This window comes from Nuphar pumila, chromosome 4, assembly GCF_984573655.1.
Source record: "Nuphar pumila chromosome 4, dmNupPumi1.hap1.1, whole genome shotgun sequence".
Lineage (NCBI taxonomy): Eukaryota > Viridiplantae > Streptophyta > Magnoliopsida > Nymphaeales > Nymphaeaceae > Nuphar > Nuphar pumila.
This window is the reverse complement of record NC_143252.1, coordinates 46,196,206-46,212,125: the sequence shown is the minus strand read 5'-3', so window position 1 is coordinate 46,212,125 and position 15,920 is coordinate 46,196,206. Positions and strand designations below refer to the sequence as shown.

General features: G+C 38.4%; 1 long non-coding RNA gene across 2 annotated transcripts; it reads left to right on the top strand.

Moving 5' to 3' along the window:
* Positions 1-1,920: 1,920 nt before the first annotated feature.
* LOC149840163 (uncharacterized) lies at positions 1,921-14,404 on the top strand. Of its 2 annotated transcripts, XR_016431530.1 has the most exons (8): positions 1,921-2,863; positions 2,992-3,089; positions 3,237-3,313; positions 3,676-3,744; positions 12,127-12,290; positions 12,993-13,092; positions 13,748-13,900; positions 14,015-14,404. It is a non-coding gene; the product is annotated as an uncharacterized LOC149840163 (long non-coding RNA). The 2 variants fall into 2 exon arrangements; XR_016431529.1 differs by having other exon boundaries at positions 12,993-13,900.
* The last annotated feature ends 1,516 nt before the right edge of the window (positions 14,405-15,920 follow it).

Sequence of the window (15,920 nt, the reverse complement as noted above, 5' to 3'; positions counted from 1 at the left end):
TTACTTTTGGAGTGGGCAGGAGGATCTGCATTGGCCTTTCTATGGCCAGTGCATGGTTCATCTTCTCTCATCCACTTTTTTTCTTTGAAGCTTCCAGATGGGATAGCACTAGAGGAACTTGATACGAAGGACATGTTTGTTCTTAGGCGACAGAAAGTTGTGCCTCTAAAAGTAATTCCTACCATCTGAGCATTGGAAAACACTGCATATATTAGATGCGATCAAGCATGCATTTGGGTGTAAGACTCAAGGTGCATTAGACCGACTTCTTTGTTCCTTTTTCTTTCTTTTTTTTTCATTTTTTAGCTTATGAGAAAGCATGGTAAAATTAAAGTCTTTTAGAAAAGTGATTTCCACAATATACACAAGATTAAAAGGTCATTGTAGAATGAAGCAATGGAAGGTGAAGATGTCAAATGACTTTTCTTAAAGTGATTGGACCGATCAGATCTTGTAATCTTCAAATTTATGAAAGATAGGTGATCTGAATGCGTGTAAAACCTTGCATAGGTGGTTGTACCCCTCTCACTTGATTTTTCCATTAGGAAGAAGGGAGAAGAGAGTGTTATGACCATGGCTGGCATTCTATAGACTCGGTATCGGTTGAGTCAATAAATTTTTTTTTAATTTATTAAAAATAAATAATAAGTATATAATTTATGATATAAAAATAAAAAATAACATATTAGGTGTGGTTTAATATATGTATATAGTAATAAACATAACTTCAATATATATCTATAATATTTTTAAAATATTAAAACATGGCATTTTCACTATTTGAAATTGAAATTTAGTGTCTTATTTGCAAACTATTATAGTGTACTTAATAAAACATAAATATCACATTGTAATCATGATATTTTATATTCTAAACATAAATTTTTCACAAAATATAGATAATTGCATGAGAGTTAATTAGATGCATTAAAATAGTGTTATTTTCGTAAAATGTCTATTCATTATCATTATTTCAATATTAAATATTATAATTTAATTTTCTCTCTCTCTTTTGAATGCTAATAAATTCTCATCAACCGAGTACCAACACCAAATGCAACTTACCAAAACCATGTTCAATGCTTTGGAAAATTGTAAGCTTTTAATGCTTTGTTAAATGTTTTGAATTTTCAAATTAATGTAGCTTTTAATCCTCATCCACCGAGCTCTCTCTCTCTCTCTCTCTATATATATATATATATATATATATATAAATATATAAATTTTACAAATCTAGTTTTGGAAAATTGAAAGCTTTTAATGCTTTTACTTAATCTGGCTGAATCACGAGTCACTTAAGGACAAGCCCGGTGATGAGTCACCGGGCATGCTGTAAACAACGGAGTTGAATAGTGTCATTTTTTCATGAAGTAATTCAGCTATTGCCAATTCATTTGTGTGGTTGAGGATGTATCTCTTCCACAAGAAAACTTTGTCCTCTTTCATGAAGTAATTCCACTATTGCCAATTCATTTGTGTCGTTGAGGATGTATCTCTTCTGCAACAAGACTTTTCCAACTATCTTCTCTTCCTATGATTCAGTGAACGCCTGTGTTCGGGGGTTCGAACGAGTGCCACGTATGTAAGCACACACTACAAGAAAAATGCTAATTAGCGACGAAAATTTGTGATGAATTTTTTTCGTTGTAAATTTGCGATAGATTAGCAAGAGAAAACAATTTGTCGTTAAAATGCAAAATATTTATAGAATTAACGACTGAAATAATTTTGTCATAAATCTATCACTAATTAACGACGAATTCGCAACAAAAAAATTATGTTTAAAACTCCATCGCAACTTAGCCACATATTTATGAAAGAATTTGTCCATCGCAAATTCCGTCGCTAATTAGCTATAAGATAAAAGTTTTTCGTCGCTAATTCGTGGCTACAGCTAAATTTTTTTCACCCCTTAGCACTTTTCCCCCTTTCACTGTACGCAGCCGCCCTCTGAGCCTTCTCTTCTTCTCCTTTCTCTTCCTCGTCCGCAGACCGGTCGGAGCCACGTCGTCGCCGACCCCCGCCGGCCGACTGTTGTCTTCCCTTCCTTCCTCTCTCCTTTCCCTTCCCTTCTTCTTTTCCCCTCTTCCTTTCTTTCTCCTGTGTTTCCCCTTTCGTCTGCCCCCCCTCTCTTTTGAAACCCTCCACTGCCGATGCCGGAAGCCGGGTGAGCCACTACCGTGAAGTGTCCATTTGGGCACCTGCCGAAGACCAGCGCGACTGTCACCGCCGTGACCTCCTCCTCCTCTTCCTATTTCTCCTGCTCTTCCCTATTTAGGCGCCGTTTCATTTAGTCTCACTCTGGATTTTTGATAGAAATCCCTTGCGTCTTTAACATCATTAATGCTTAAGTTTGTTGATTGTTGAATTTGATCGTGGATTTTGTTATGGAGGTCGAAGTTTCTTGAATTATGGAAAAACTCTTTTTAGTCGAGGATTTCCTAAGTTGATTGAAATTTCTTCATTTTTTTTTTAATTTACATGACCAAGCAAGAGAGGAAAAAAAACAGATCATCTCATTTCGGGATTTTATGTTTTTTTAATTTACCTCCTCTTTTTCCATTTTTTTCTTTTGCTGTCGTCTCAGAAGTAAGATCCGTCTTTTGTAAATGCTGCATGCCTGGTGTTCTTTCTCTGTTTTTGAGTTTTTACTGGCGATGACTTTTCCCTCTTAGTGAATTTGATCTGATTGTGTCTTGGTGAGGTTGATTGGATTCTTGGAAGGTCTACGCATGCGGTAAAAATTGGTGTCTAGGATCTCGATTGAGATTTTTTACGATTGAAGGAGTTCAAATTCACATGCTTCCTTCCAGCAGGAATCGAGGGCAGCTGAGGGCTACAACATGCTTTTGGACCTTTTCAGGTGCATTCCTTCTCTTTTTTCCTTCTTTCCTATTGCTTGGCTTTGGAATCAATTTGGTTTGCCTTTTGTTGTTTTCTTTTTTAGTCTTCAAAATGCTCCTTTTTAAATATATACACCACCTATATCAGGAGGACAACCATGATTGCCATCAGGGGTCCAGAGTGGGCCGCTTGTTTCACCATCACTGCAAGCTAGCCAGCAGGCTGTAGCATCTTCCATTATTACGGTAACATATGGATGCAACATTTTCTCTTTAGTTAATGCCTTTGTTCTTTAGAAAATTTCTCTCGGTTTTTTTCAATTGCAAACTTCTCTAATTGCTGCTTTTGTTTTGCTGACCTATGTGATTCTAATTCTCTCATTTGGAATTCAGGCAACAACTACTCAAGCTAATTCTAATATTCAGTCTTCCTCAGATTGGCAGGAGCACACTTATGCTGATGGAAAGAGGTATTTTTGCTTACATTATGCTACTTGCAGTTGCTTGTTTCTGGTTCAGCCATCAGCTGCTGGTGGATATAAAATCTGGGTCATATGTTGGGACATAAATGGCCAATGTTGTTGGATTTGCATCCGAGAAGCACATATATGTGAACAAATTTATCCATTGTCATCAAAACTAGAATCAAATCCAGATCCTTGATTCCAATATGAGTTTTGAATTACCATAAAAATTTGATTTAAAGAAAAAATCTGTTAGTGTGGTTCAAGCATTACTGGACCCATATCCAACGGTTTGCTTCCTGTATGAGTTTTAGAAGGTTGTTTACTATTCATTCTTTGGGATCTCATATTTGTCTCATGGCGCGTAGGTATTGTTACATAAAAAGATGAAGCAGTCTAGTTGGGAGAAACCTTTAGAGTTGATGACCCCTATTGAGGTGAGTAATCAAAACAGTTTATGCGTTATGTTACTCTGGGAAAATTCTCCTTTATTGGTTGTATTATCACTTGATGAATTTGGTTTTAAGGCTGTGGAATTTGGTTACCTTTTGATGTTCTTTACAATTGATGTCTGTACTTAAAATCACAAAATTGTTTTATGCGGACTCTCTGTTTCTTTGCATGTTCTGCCACTAGCTTGTAGATGTCTTTTGGAAAGTCAGGAGGAAAATACAACTGCTCTATATGCTTGCTTATGAAGGAAGGACTTCTCTTTTCTCAAGGCAGGCACTCATTGCTATTCACCTTTTCTTTTAACTTGAAGGGGCAATATACAAATTGGTGGCTCTCTTCTTCCTAAAAAAATTTCTTTGGTTGTGTTTTTGTGTGTTATATGTTCTAACATTTTTATCTTTTTTTTCTCTGAATTCATCTTAAATATTTGACGAGTAATAGCTAGATCTGAGTCAGTCTAGAACTAGTATTGTGAACTGATGTATATGATATTGCTAGCACATGCATGTGTGGAGCTTTGAAGTGGGTGCAATTTTTTTTGCTTAGAGTTAAGTATGATGATGCTATTTTTTCTTGATATTATGTTCATTTTATGCTGAATATTATAACATTCTGTATTTTGCATGGTTTCTATTGTTCATTCTAATCTAACACTTGCTGAGGCTTATATCAGACGATCTGTCTGGGTGGGTCCTATATAAGAAAAGAGTTTTTCTTGTCAAAGAGGTGTTGATCTTGTCAAAGAGAGTGCTCCTAATTCTGCAATGGTCAACTACACTGAGTTCTTTAAGATAATTGATGAATCTTTAGGAAATTAAAAATATCTGTAATGGGTCCAATCAATTTAAGGCATGAACCAAAATCTTTGGAATAACAGTTTTTTTATAATGAGTTCTGTTTGAAGATGAAAATGTACATTATTGTGGAGGATCTTTAATGACATCATTGCTATCAATCTTCTGGGGAAACTCTGCCAACTGTATTGAACTATATTTATGGTGAAAAAAAAATCCTTAGCTTCTACCTCTTGAATATATAAAAACCTTTCAAAAAATGACCCAAAATATTTTATGAATTTATTAATTTCCATTAACTAAATTTGTTTGGTCTGTATGGCATTAACTCACCTTTCCGTGGGTATGTGATCTGTAAACACAATTCAGAAATTTTCATTGAAATTTACAACAATGAAATAGTAGTTAGTTTTCTCCATTCAGAATTCAAATAGAATTTTTCATTGAACATCTATAGGTGAAAAAAATAGTGAAAAATAAAACACTAAACTTAGTATATTAGACCCTATGCTCATGGAGAAGCACCTTACTTAGACACCACAAAACTGACGTGTCACACCAGTTAACCAACTGAATATATATATATATATATATATATATATATATATATATATATAACAATAATAAGACTCTATCAAAGTTGTGCCCATTAGGGGACACGTGATGAGTTATGGAGCTTTATTCAGAGTTTTTCTCCTTACAAGAGGAGGGTCCGGGGATTCCCCCAGCGTGGTCAGTGGGCGGGGGTCCAGGGGTGGCCGCCCCTGACGGGGCTTGGGGGGAAGCCCCCCCCCCCACCCCCCGAACCAAATTTTTTCTTGGGCTTATGTTTGAGACCCGTTTTTTTATGAATCATACCCGATTTTTTACTAACAGCTTAGTTAAAACTGCATAAAAAAACCTCTAATTTTTGGTCAAATGAGGACTTTGACCCTCATTTGATTAAAAAATTCAAGGCATGTATGCCTCGGCTTGAGGCGCGCCTCGCCTCGAGGCATGCGCCTTAAGGCGTATGAGGCATACGCCTCGGGGTTTTTCTTTTTAAAAAAAAATTGTGATGGACGAGCGACGGATATTATCCGTCGCTAAACGATTTTTTGTGGTTTGTGACGAATTATATTCCGTCGCTAAAATAGCGACGAAATATAATTCGTCGTAAACCCAAATCGGTGCTTATTTCGCGACGAACTCGCGACGAACATGATTTGTCGCTAACTTGTCGTAAATTAGCGACGAAAGTAGCGACGGATAAGTTATGTCGCTAATTGGCGACCAGGATTATGCGACAGACAATATCTGTCGCTAACCCGTCGCCATTTCGTCGCTAAATTATTTAGCGACGGATTAGCGAGGGATTAGTGAGGGATATCGTCCATCGTTAATCCACGTTTTTCTTGTAGTGACATGGGGCTCATATTCCTGTGTATGTTGACATCACTTAGCATCGGAGTCTGGTGCGGTTGCAAAGACTTAAGTACCCTTTCTTGCTATTCTTGCCATAAAACGATCAACAACAACAACAACTACGCCTTCATCCCAAAACAATTGGGGTCAGCGATATGAACCAAAAAAGAAATTCATTTTGGGTCTTCCACATGAATCCTTTTCCTCCAATCATTTCTATCCAACGCCATGTCCTCGGTGAGGTTCAAAGCATTCATGTCCTTTCTTATCACCTCCATCCATGTCTTCCTAGGCCTACCCCGACCTCTTTTAACTAATATATTTTCCCATTTCTCCATCCTTCTAACTGGAGCATCATTAGGCCTTCGTCGAATATGTCCAAACCACCGTAAACGATTCTCTCTCATCTTATTTTCAATGGGTGCAACGCCTACCTTCTTACGTATCTCCTCGTTCTGAATCTTATCTTTTATTGTATTTCCACACATCCATCTCAGCATACGCATCTCAGCTACACTCATTTTTTGAATATGATGTCTCTTGGCAGCCCAACATTCCGTACTATATAGTAAAGCGGGCCTAATAGTTGTCCTATAAAACTTTCCCTTCAACCGCAATGGCATTCTACGATCGCACAGCACTCCAGTTGCACTTTTCCATTTCATCCACCCAACCTTTATCCTATGATTTACATCTCCATCAATTTCTCCATACTTTTGAATGATGGATCCCAAATATTTGAAATAATCATTCACCGGTATATCTTGTTCACCAAGCTTCACTACACTCCCATCACTACTTCGTTGCTTACTAAACCGACATTCCATATATTCAGTCTTACTCTTACTCAACTTAAAACCTCTAGCTTCCAATGTCTGTCTCCATAATTCTAACTTAGCATTAACCCCAGCTCTAGACTCATCAATCAAAACAATATCATCAGCAAACAACATACACCACGGTACATTTTCTTGAATTGATCTCGTAAGCTCATCCATCACTATCGCAAATAGGAAAGGGCTTAAAGCAGATCCTTGATGTAACCCAACCGTTATCGGAAAATTGGTTGACACCCCTCCACAAGTGCGGACATTGGTTACTACTCCTTCATACATATCTTTAATTATACTAATGTACTTGAGAGAAACACCTTTCTTCATCATTGTCCACCAGAGAACGTCCCTAGGTACTCTATCATATGCCTTCTCTAAATCAATAAAAACCATATGCAAATCTTTGTTCCTCTCTCTATATCTTTCAATAAGTTGTCTAAGAAGATGTATAGCTTCCATAGTTGATCTTCCAGGCATAAAACCAAATTGATTCTCCGATATCATGACAACCTTCCTCAACCTAGACTCAATCACCCTCTCCCAAAGTTTCATAGTATGACTCATGAGTTTTATACCACGATAGTTTGTGCAATCTTGTATATCACCCTTATTCTTATATAAAGGCACCAAAGTACTCTTCCTCCACTCATTAGGCATCTTATTTGTTCGCCAAATCAAGTTAAAAAGATTTGTCAACCATTCTAAACCTTTCTCTCCCAAGCATTTCCAAGCCTCGATAGGTATACCATCTGGGCCAACTGCCCTTCTTGATTTCATTTTCTTCAAAGCCTCTGCAATTTCTTTCTTTTGAATCTTGCGCATGAAGTCACGATTTATCTCATGAAAAGGAATGGAGAAGTCTCCAAGATCTTGAGCATGACTATCATTAAATAGCTTATCAAAATAATCTTTCCATCTCTCCTTAATCTCCTCATCTTTGACTAAAACCCTTTGCGTTTCATCTTTGATACATCTAACCATACCCAAATCCTTCGATTTCCTATCTCTCATCTTTGCAAGCCTATAAATATCCTTCTCGCCTTCTTTGGTATCCAACTTGTCATAAACCTCCTTATATACCTTAGCCCTCGCGTTTCGAACAACTTTTTTAGCTTCCTTCTTTGCTATCATATACTTCTCCAAATTCTCATTATCACGACTCTTACTTAGATTTCTATAACACTCTCTTTTAACCTTAATAGCTAATTTGACATCCTCATTCCACCATGATGTATCCTTACCTAGTGGTGCACCGCCTTTAGACTCACCCAATACCTCCTTAGCTACCTTTCTCATACCACCCGCTATCTTATTCCACATTGATTCTGAATCCTCCTCGAGACACCAATCAACTTCCTTAACTACCTGCTCTACAAACATTCCTTGTTTAGCTCCTTTCAGTGCCCACCACTTAATTCTAGGATCTATCCTATGTCTATCCCTTTTGCGGCATTGTCTAATTCTAAGATCTAAAATTAAGACTCTATGTTGTGTAGCTACACTTTCTCCTGGTATAACCTTACAATCGATGCAACAACCCCTATCTCTCTTTCTAAGTAGGAAAAAATCTATCTGACTCGTATTAACCCCACTTTTAAATGTTACTAGGTGAGACTCCCTCTTCCTAAACCAGGTGTTTGATAAGATCATATCATAGGACAAACAAAAATCTAAAATCCTTTCTCCACTTTCATTTCTTTCTCCTATACCATAGCCTCCATGAATATTCTCAAATCCATCCCTACTAATGCCTACATGTCCATTAAGGTCACCGCCGATGAAAAGCTTTTCTCCATAAGATGTCTCTTGTACTACTCCATCTAAATCTTCCCAAAATTGATGCTTAATGGAATCATCTAAACCTACTTGAGGTGCATAAACACTAATAATATTAATAATATCCGTACCTAATACTAATTTAATAAGTAAAATTCTATCACCCTTCCTACGGACCTCAACTACATTATCTATAAACTGACGACTCATAACAATCCCTACTCCATTCCTATTCCTATTTATTCCTGTATACCAAATCTTATATCCCCAAGGTTCTATCACTTTAGCTTTCTCACCTACCCATTTGGTCTCTTGAAGACATAAAATATCAATCTTTCTCCTACACATAACATCTACTAACTCTACCAACTTACCAGTTAAAGACCCTATGTTCCAAGTGGCTAACCTAATTTTATGGTCTTGGACTAACTTCTTTACCCCCACCCGTCCAACAAAGTGAGGGAACCCTTGCCTATTTGACACCACACCCGGGCGCCGGTGTGACGCGTCGCTTCTGGGCGACGACCTAGCAACCCTTGCACATTTATCACTGCCTCCGGGCCTAGAGAGTACAGCGCGTCGCTCAGTAGGGAACGCCCCAACGAAATTCTCATATTGGTTCATTTTCATAGGATATGACAAAGTTTTTATGCTGGCTGTCACAGGCCTACCGCAACCCTCCTCCTTTATCCGGGCTTGGGACCGGCAGTGTATAACTACACAGGCGGAGTTAATGACAAAAATGTCCTTTATTAAAAAAAAAACAAATGGTTCAATAAAAGGACAAACATGTCCATCCAGAAAGTCGAGGATGATGGTTTGAGAAAATGACAAAAATGTCCTTTATTAAAAAAAAAACAAATGGTTCAATAAAAGGACAAACATGTCCATCCAGAAAGTCGAGGATGATGTTGACTCTTTAAAGTCTAAACAGCGAAACGAATCTGAGTCGACGATCCGATGATGATTCGGCGAAATGAACCTGAGCCATCAAAAATGTCTGTTTGAACTTTTCATTTTCATCTTCTTCTTCTTCCTTCTCCGTAAAACACTGTAAAGCTCTCTCTCTCTCTCTAGAGAAGAAATCAAGGGAGGCAAAGAGCCGGCAATCCGATGGTGATCGTCATCCTTTTTCTACTAGCAGTGGCCGGAATGCTACTCTCGTCCAGCGGGCAACCAACTGCGGCGGCTCCTCCTCTGCCTTCGAGGGACACCTACAATGAAATCTTCCTCCAGTACACCTACAACGGAGTACAACTCCGACTTCCCCATCATGAACCTCAAGACTGCCATCAGGATGACTGGCGACTACAGCCCGATCACGATGAAGATCGTGCTCAAGGGGACGATGTTCGGCATCACGATTTATGAAAATCGCATTGCGCAAAAAAATGGCAAATCGCAAAATCGAGTAGCGATTTATGAAAATCGCGTAGAAAAATAAATAAATGGCAAATCGCTATATCGAGTAGCGATTTATAAAAATCACGTAGCGAAAAAAATGGCAAATCGCTAAATCGAGTAGTGATTTATGAAAATCACGTAGCGAAAAAAATGGCAAATCGCTAAACCGAGTAGCGATTTATGAAAATCGCACAGCGAAAAAATGGCAAACTGAGTAGCGATTTATGAAAATTGCATAAAAAAACAGAAAATCGTGGGAAAGGGTGTTACGAAAACCTCGAGCAAGAAACAACCGAAGGAAACATGAGCACCACGATTAAACAAAACACTTTATTGCTCTTTTTCGATAGTTACAAGAGGGAAATAAAAGAAAAAATTTATACAAGGCCAAAAAAAAAATGGTCCATGTGGCGCTGACCGCGCAGCAGGACCCGCGCCGGGAGGAGCCCCCGGACCCTCTCCTGTAAGGGCAAAAACTCTGAATCAGGCTCCACAACTTATCAAGTTGAACAATGCTACCCACGTCGGGGGGAGCCCCCAGACCCCCCTCCTGTAAGGGCAAAAACTCTGAATCAAGCTCCACAACTCATCAAGTTGAATGATGTTACAGTCAGTGTGCAGGTCAGTCGGTGCTTGATGGAGCAATGTAAGATCGTCTGCTAGATGTGCACAAAAGCAGAAAGAGAAAAGAGAGAGAGAGTGAGAGGGTTGATGTTCATGACCTTCTCCAGGGGGGATTTCTTTCTCGGATAATCCTGCAGCGCAGGGACTGGGTCTTAAATAATCATCTTTGGGGTACTTAAGTCTTTGCAACCATTCCTTTTCTAGAATCGTCATTTTTTTTGCACCAATGGAGGAAAAGGTACTTAAGTCTTTGCAATCGCATCAAACTTCAATACTAAGTGATGCTGGCAAACATGGAGATACGAGCCACACATGCTTACATATGTGGTGCTTATTGAGACCCCCAAACACAAGATGTAGCTAACGACCCTCTTAAGGGGGGGGGGGGGACATATAACCTGCTTCGGGTATAGTTGTATAACTGGTAGGGTCTAACCCCAGTTGGCCTTAAAAAAAAAAAACTTTTCCAACCAGAAGGATTTCACGTTATCATTTGAATGAGAGAGTTCACAATTATTTAATCCAACAAGATGACTAAAATGTTCATGTCCTAAATATTATAAAAGCAGAAACAAGGGCAATCAGTGCAAAAAAGCACCAATGCTTTTATAATTTTTTCTTAATTAACATTCTTGTCACGTGAAATTGACGATGCCCTTAAAATTTTGTTTGGGCATTTTTGTAAAACAAAAATATATTACATGACACATTGTAATTTTTTCAACGAAAGTTACACGACAAGAAAACACTAATTAGCGACAGAAATTTGTGACAAAAATAATCCATCACAAATTTGTGACGGATTAGCTAGAGAAAACTAGTCGCCCGTAAAATTGAAATTAGTTACGGAATTAGCGACAGAAAAATTCCGTCGCTACTTAGCGACTGAAATTTTCAGTCTCAAAATCTGTCGCAAATTAGGCACAAATTAGTGACAAAAAAAATCTTTCACTAATCTATCGCAAATTAGCGATGGATATCGCGACAGAAATTTTCCGTCTCTAAGTAGCGACAGATTGTGCAACAAAAAATTCCCATCGTGAATCCGTCGCTAATTTGCGATATAAAAAGGGCCATTTAGGGCACGATCTCTCTCTCTCTCTTCCCTCCTCCCCCCTCCTTTCTCCTCTCCAAATCCTCCTCGTTGTTGCCTTCACCGTCGCCATCGCGGAAGGTGGCCGATCGGATCGTGAAGATCTTTGCAATCGATTCAGAGGGGCGGAAGCACGAGGTGATGGGGTTGTTTCTGTTTATTGTAGCTGTAAAATTTTCAATCTAACATCTTTTGCTGCAACTTCCTAGCTATTTTGATGCTAAGATATGACGATGACTTTTGATGGTTGAAAATGACCATGATACGATTCAGATTTGGAACCCATCTTCCCATTGGTATTTAAATGTTTGGGATGCCCAAAATGCTTGTAGAAAAAATATGTCCTTGTTTATTGTGGAGTTATTTCATTTATACCTATTGAATTTTCTTTCTCGTGTTTTTCTTGATCTATTGAACATGAAAGTATCTTTTTCTCAGTGTGTAGGAGCGATATATTTGTGTTTCTATTGAGTACTAGAGCTGGAGGTCTTGGAATTAATTTGACTGCTGAAGATACAATCATAGTTTATGAAAATGATTGGAACCCAACCTTGGATCTACAGGCAATGGATAGAGCACATCGGCTAGATCAGACAAAGGAGGTCAGTTTACCTAATATATAGCTTTTTAACTAATTTTTTTGTATTGCTGGGAATAAATTGATTCTGCTTTCATATGGTGCTTATCTTTTATCTTTTCTTATGCTCCACTGACACATAAAACCACCTTGGTCTTAAAAGAGGCATGGGTAGAAACTGAATTGTGGGCTTGTTCCCCCGTCCTCTCCATTTTCATCAGTTAATGATTCATCTCCTCAGTTTCTTACTTTTTCTTCTATTACTATGGAACAAATTTAATATCATTTAGTATCAGTACACAGTTCAAAAACCACGATCTTTATACAGAAGTTTGATCTCATTTTGAGTCAAAGATGGCCATCTTTTACTTTCATTATGTATAGATCTTGGGTTATAGATGATTGCTTCCTTATGTGTTTTATTATCTCATGCATTTGAGGCTACTGTTTTTTGGCTGATATTGATCAAAGTGGCTGAAGATTTGGCTGCTTGTATTATTAGGCATGATTCACAATACGGATGCTTAGGTTTGGCTAGTTGTCAGTGATTAATGTTTATTTGAATTATATGTGCTTACTTCTGTATTTTTTTCGGTAATTATGTACTCTACATGAATCTACACTGGCTGAAGTTTATCTCTTTGGATGCACTTTTTAATTATGTGTGTTGAAGGAAGGATAAAAGATAGTTTTTTTGCTAAACGCTACCTGTATGTGTGGCATGTAGGTAACTGTCTACCGATTGATCTGCAAAGAGACAGTTGAAGAGAAAATTTTGCAAAGAGCAAGTCAGAAAAATACTGTACAACAGCTTGTTATGACTGGAGGTCATGTTCAGGGAGAACTTTTGGCACCTGAGGACGTTGTCTCCTTACTTATTGATGATGCCCCGTTAGAGCAAAAATTAAAAGAGATACCTCAACAAGTTACTTCTTAAGGTTTTCTTTAGTAAAGTTAAAAAAGGTTTCCAAGTCTGAGTGGAGCTAGGAGCATACATCTTTTAAACTTGGTTTTATAAGATGCACATGAATGTTGTCAAGTATATAGAAAAGAGTTGCCTCCAATGATTTGGCTTGAAGAAAAAATTATATAGAAAGGAGAGTAACCATGTTTGAGCCATCTAATTGACAAATCTGTCAGTAAGCTTGTTGCTTTAGCTTTCGCTATTTTTGAGAAAGGGTTGATAGTTGCTGGTTCCGCACTCTACTTTGGTAACTATGCTTATCATTGTCTTGTGAGTTAAGTTGGTCATGCTGAGTGGCCCACAGAACATCGGTCAATACCAAACCAGGTTAATGTAAATTTATGTCCCATGACACAATGACTAATTCTTGATTTGGGCCAGTAACCAGATATGGAAGTGCTGCAATCCCATTATTTGAATCTAAGAACACCATGGTTTCCTTACGCGAGCAAGGATGGAAAGGGGAAATCCTATGTGGGAAGGGTGGTGTCTCAATGTATTTTATCTTCTCTTTGCAGGCAAGGGAAAGGCAGAAGAAAAAATGGGTAACAAAGGACATTTGTCTCGATGCTGAAGGAGATGCCTCGTTAGAAGATTTCATAAACCTCAGTGGTGATGCAGGTGATGACCAAGCACCGGACCTGGAGAATGGAAAGACACCTAGCAATAAGGTGTAGTGAATCTATCTGCTATGTTCTTATACTTGTTTCTGGATCTTTGATTTTTTTTGTATGTAAGAACTCTTAATTTTTCGATCCTTTCTATCTCTGCGATAAACTTTGCAGAGGAAAACAAATTCTGACAAGCGAACACCTTCAAGGCAGCACAATTCTCAGAAAGTTTCCAGGAATGTCCAAGCCTCAGAGTGATGAGTTGTGGAGCCTGATTTAGAGTTTTTTCTCTTGCAGAAAGGGGTGTTCGGGGGGTTCAGGGGCTTCTCCTGGCGTGGACGTGGTCAGTGGCTGGGGGTCCAGGGGGGCCGCCCTTGGCGAGGTCTCTGGGGGCAGCGGCCCCCCAGAAGAATTTTTTTTTGGGCTTATGTTTGAGACCCAGTTTCTTATGGATCAGACCTGATTCGTTTAGGTTTAGGGTTGTCACCCTTGCCTTGTATAAATTCTTTCTTTTCTTTCTCTCTTGTAACTGTCGAAGAAGAGCAATAAAGTTTTTCTTTGGGCCGTCGTGATTTTTTACTCTCTCAGATTTGAGGAGAGGTTTTTCCACGTAAATCTCTGTCTTTGCTGTGTTTAGTTCGATCGTTCTTGTTTATTGTTTTCTTCTGTTGTTTTTTGCTTGCGGTTTTCCTAGCATAGAGATGGATATTCCATTGAATTATGATGAAGATTTTGGGAAAAACATGGACACTCGCCAGCCAAAGGGGAAGAGTCGAAAGAGGTAAAAAACAAGCGTGAATGGTAGCCTTGTCACAGCATCAAATTCTGTACCTAGGAATCAAAGAAGGTTTACTAAACATAGTAACCTACATGGTGAAGCAATCAAGTATGTAAAAGTTTGTGGATATTGCACTGGTTTTTGTGGCCATTTCCATGACAGAAGATTAGCGAGCCCTCAGAATGTATATAGTCATGCCACAGATTAGCTGAGCAGTATACGAATTCTCTTTCTGGTTTTATATATATGTATGTATATTTCTCATTCTTTGGCTATATAGACAGTGGACACCCACAAGTTCTGTAATGCTTTCTGGTGTTGAGATGCATTGGGTGTTCAACTTCCTGACTTATGGTATTGGCAGGAGACCTGCCTATTGCTGCCACTCTTCAGCAGATCTAGTTTGATTATGCTATTGTAGTTCACTCTGATATGCTAATTCAAGTTCAGTTTTGTAACTAGCTTGTTTATTGTTATGCTAACTTGAATTTTCGGGGAGTAGCTATTGAAATAACAATTTTACGGGAAACAACTTTCAGAAGTGTAATATACATTGTGTTGTGAGTTTGAGAGGGTTGATTCTGAAAAATTCAGAATTTCATCGCAACTGAAATTCAAGCCTAGAGTTCATGTTTTAAAATTTTGTGAGGGATTAGCGACCGATATGTATCCGTTGCTAAAATTCAAGCACAAAATAATGGTAAATTTTGGTGATGGATTAGCGACGGATTTATATCTGTCGCAAAAACAAAATCAATCGTTATTTAGCCATGAATTATGGCATTCGCTAATCCCTTGCAATTTAGCGATGGATTTTTTATGTTGCTAATTAGCGGCTAGAAAATTACGACGAACGCTATCCATCGCTAATAATTTTAGCGGCGGATTAACGACGGATAACGTCCGTCTAATCCACAAAATTTTTTTAGTGTTACCATAGTCCTTCAGCTTGACACACACACACACATGTATATATATAATATAAAATGTATATTTTATATAATATTAGAAAATAGGTCAATCTTGATTAGGCTCACGGGCTTAATGGGCAAGCCATAGGCCGGGGTTTTCCCAATGGGCCAACCCAAACTGGGCTTTTGGCTGATGGGACGGCCCGTTGACTGGCCCGGTCTATTAGCGGTCTGGGTGGTTGCCCACCTCTATTTAAGTGCAAAATGAGTGGTCCATTGAGCCAGGGTCCAGTCCAGAATATGAAAGAGCGCTCTATCAGCGATTTGCCATGAGATTGCATGAGAAATTCCTTTCCTACCTCAAACAGTACCTCTTCAAGTATTATGAAAT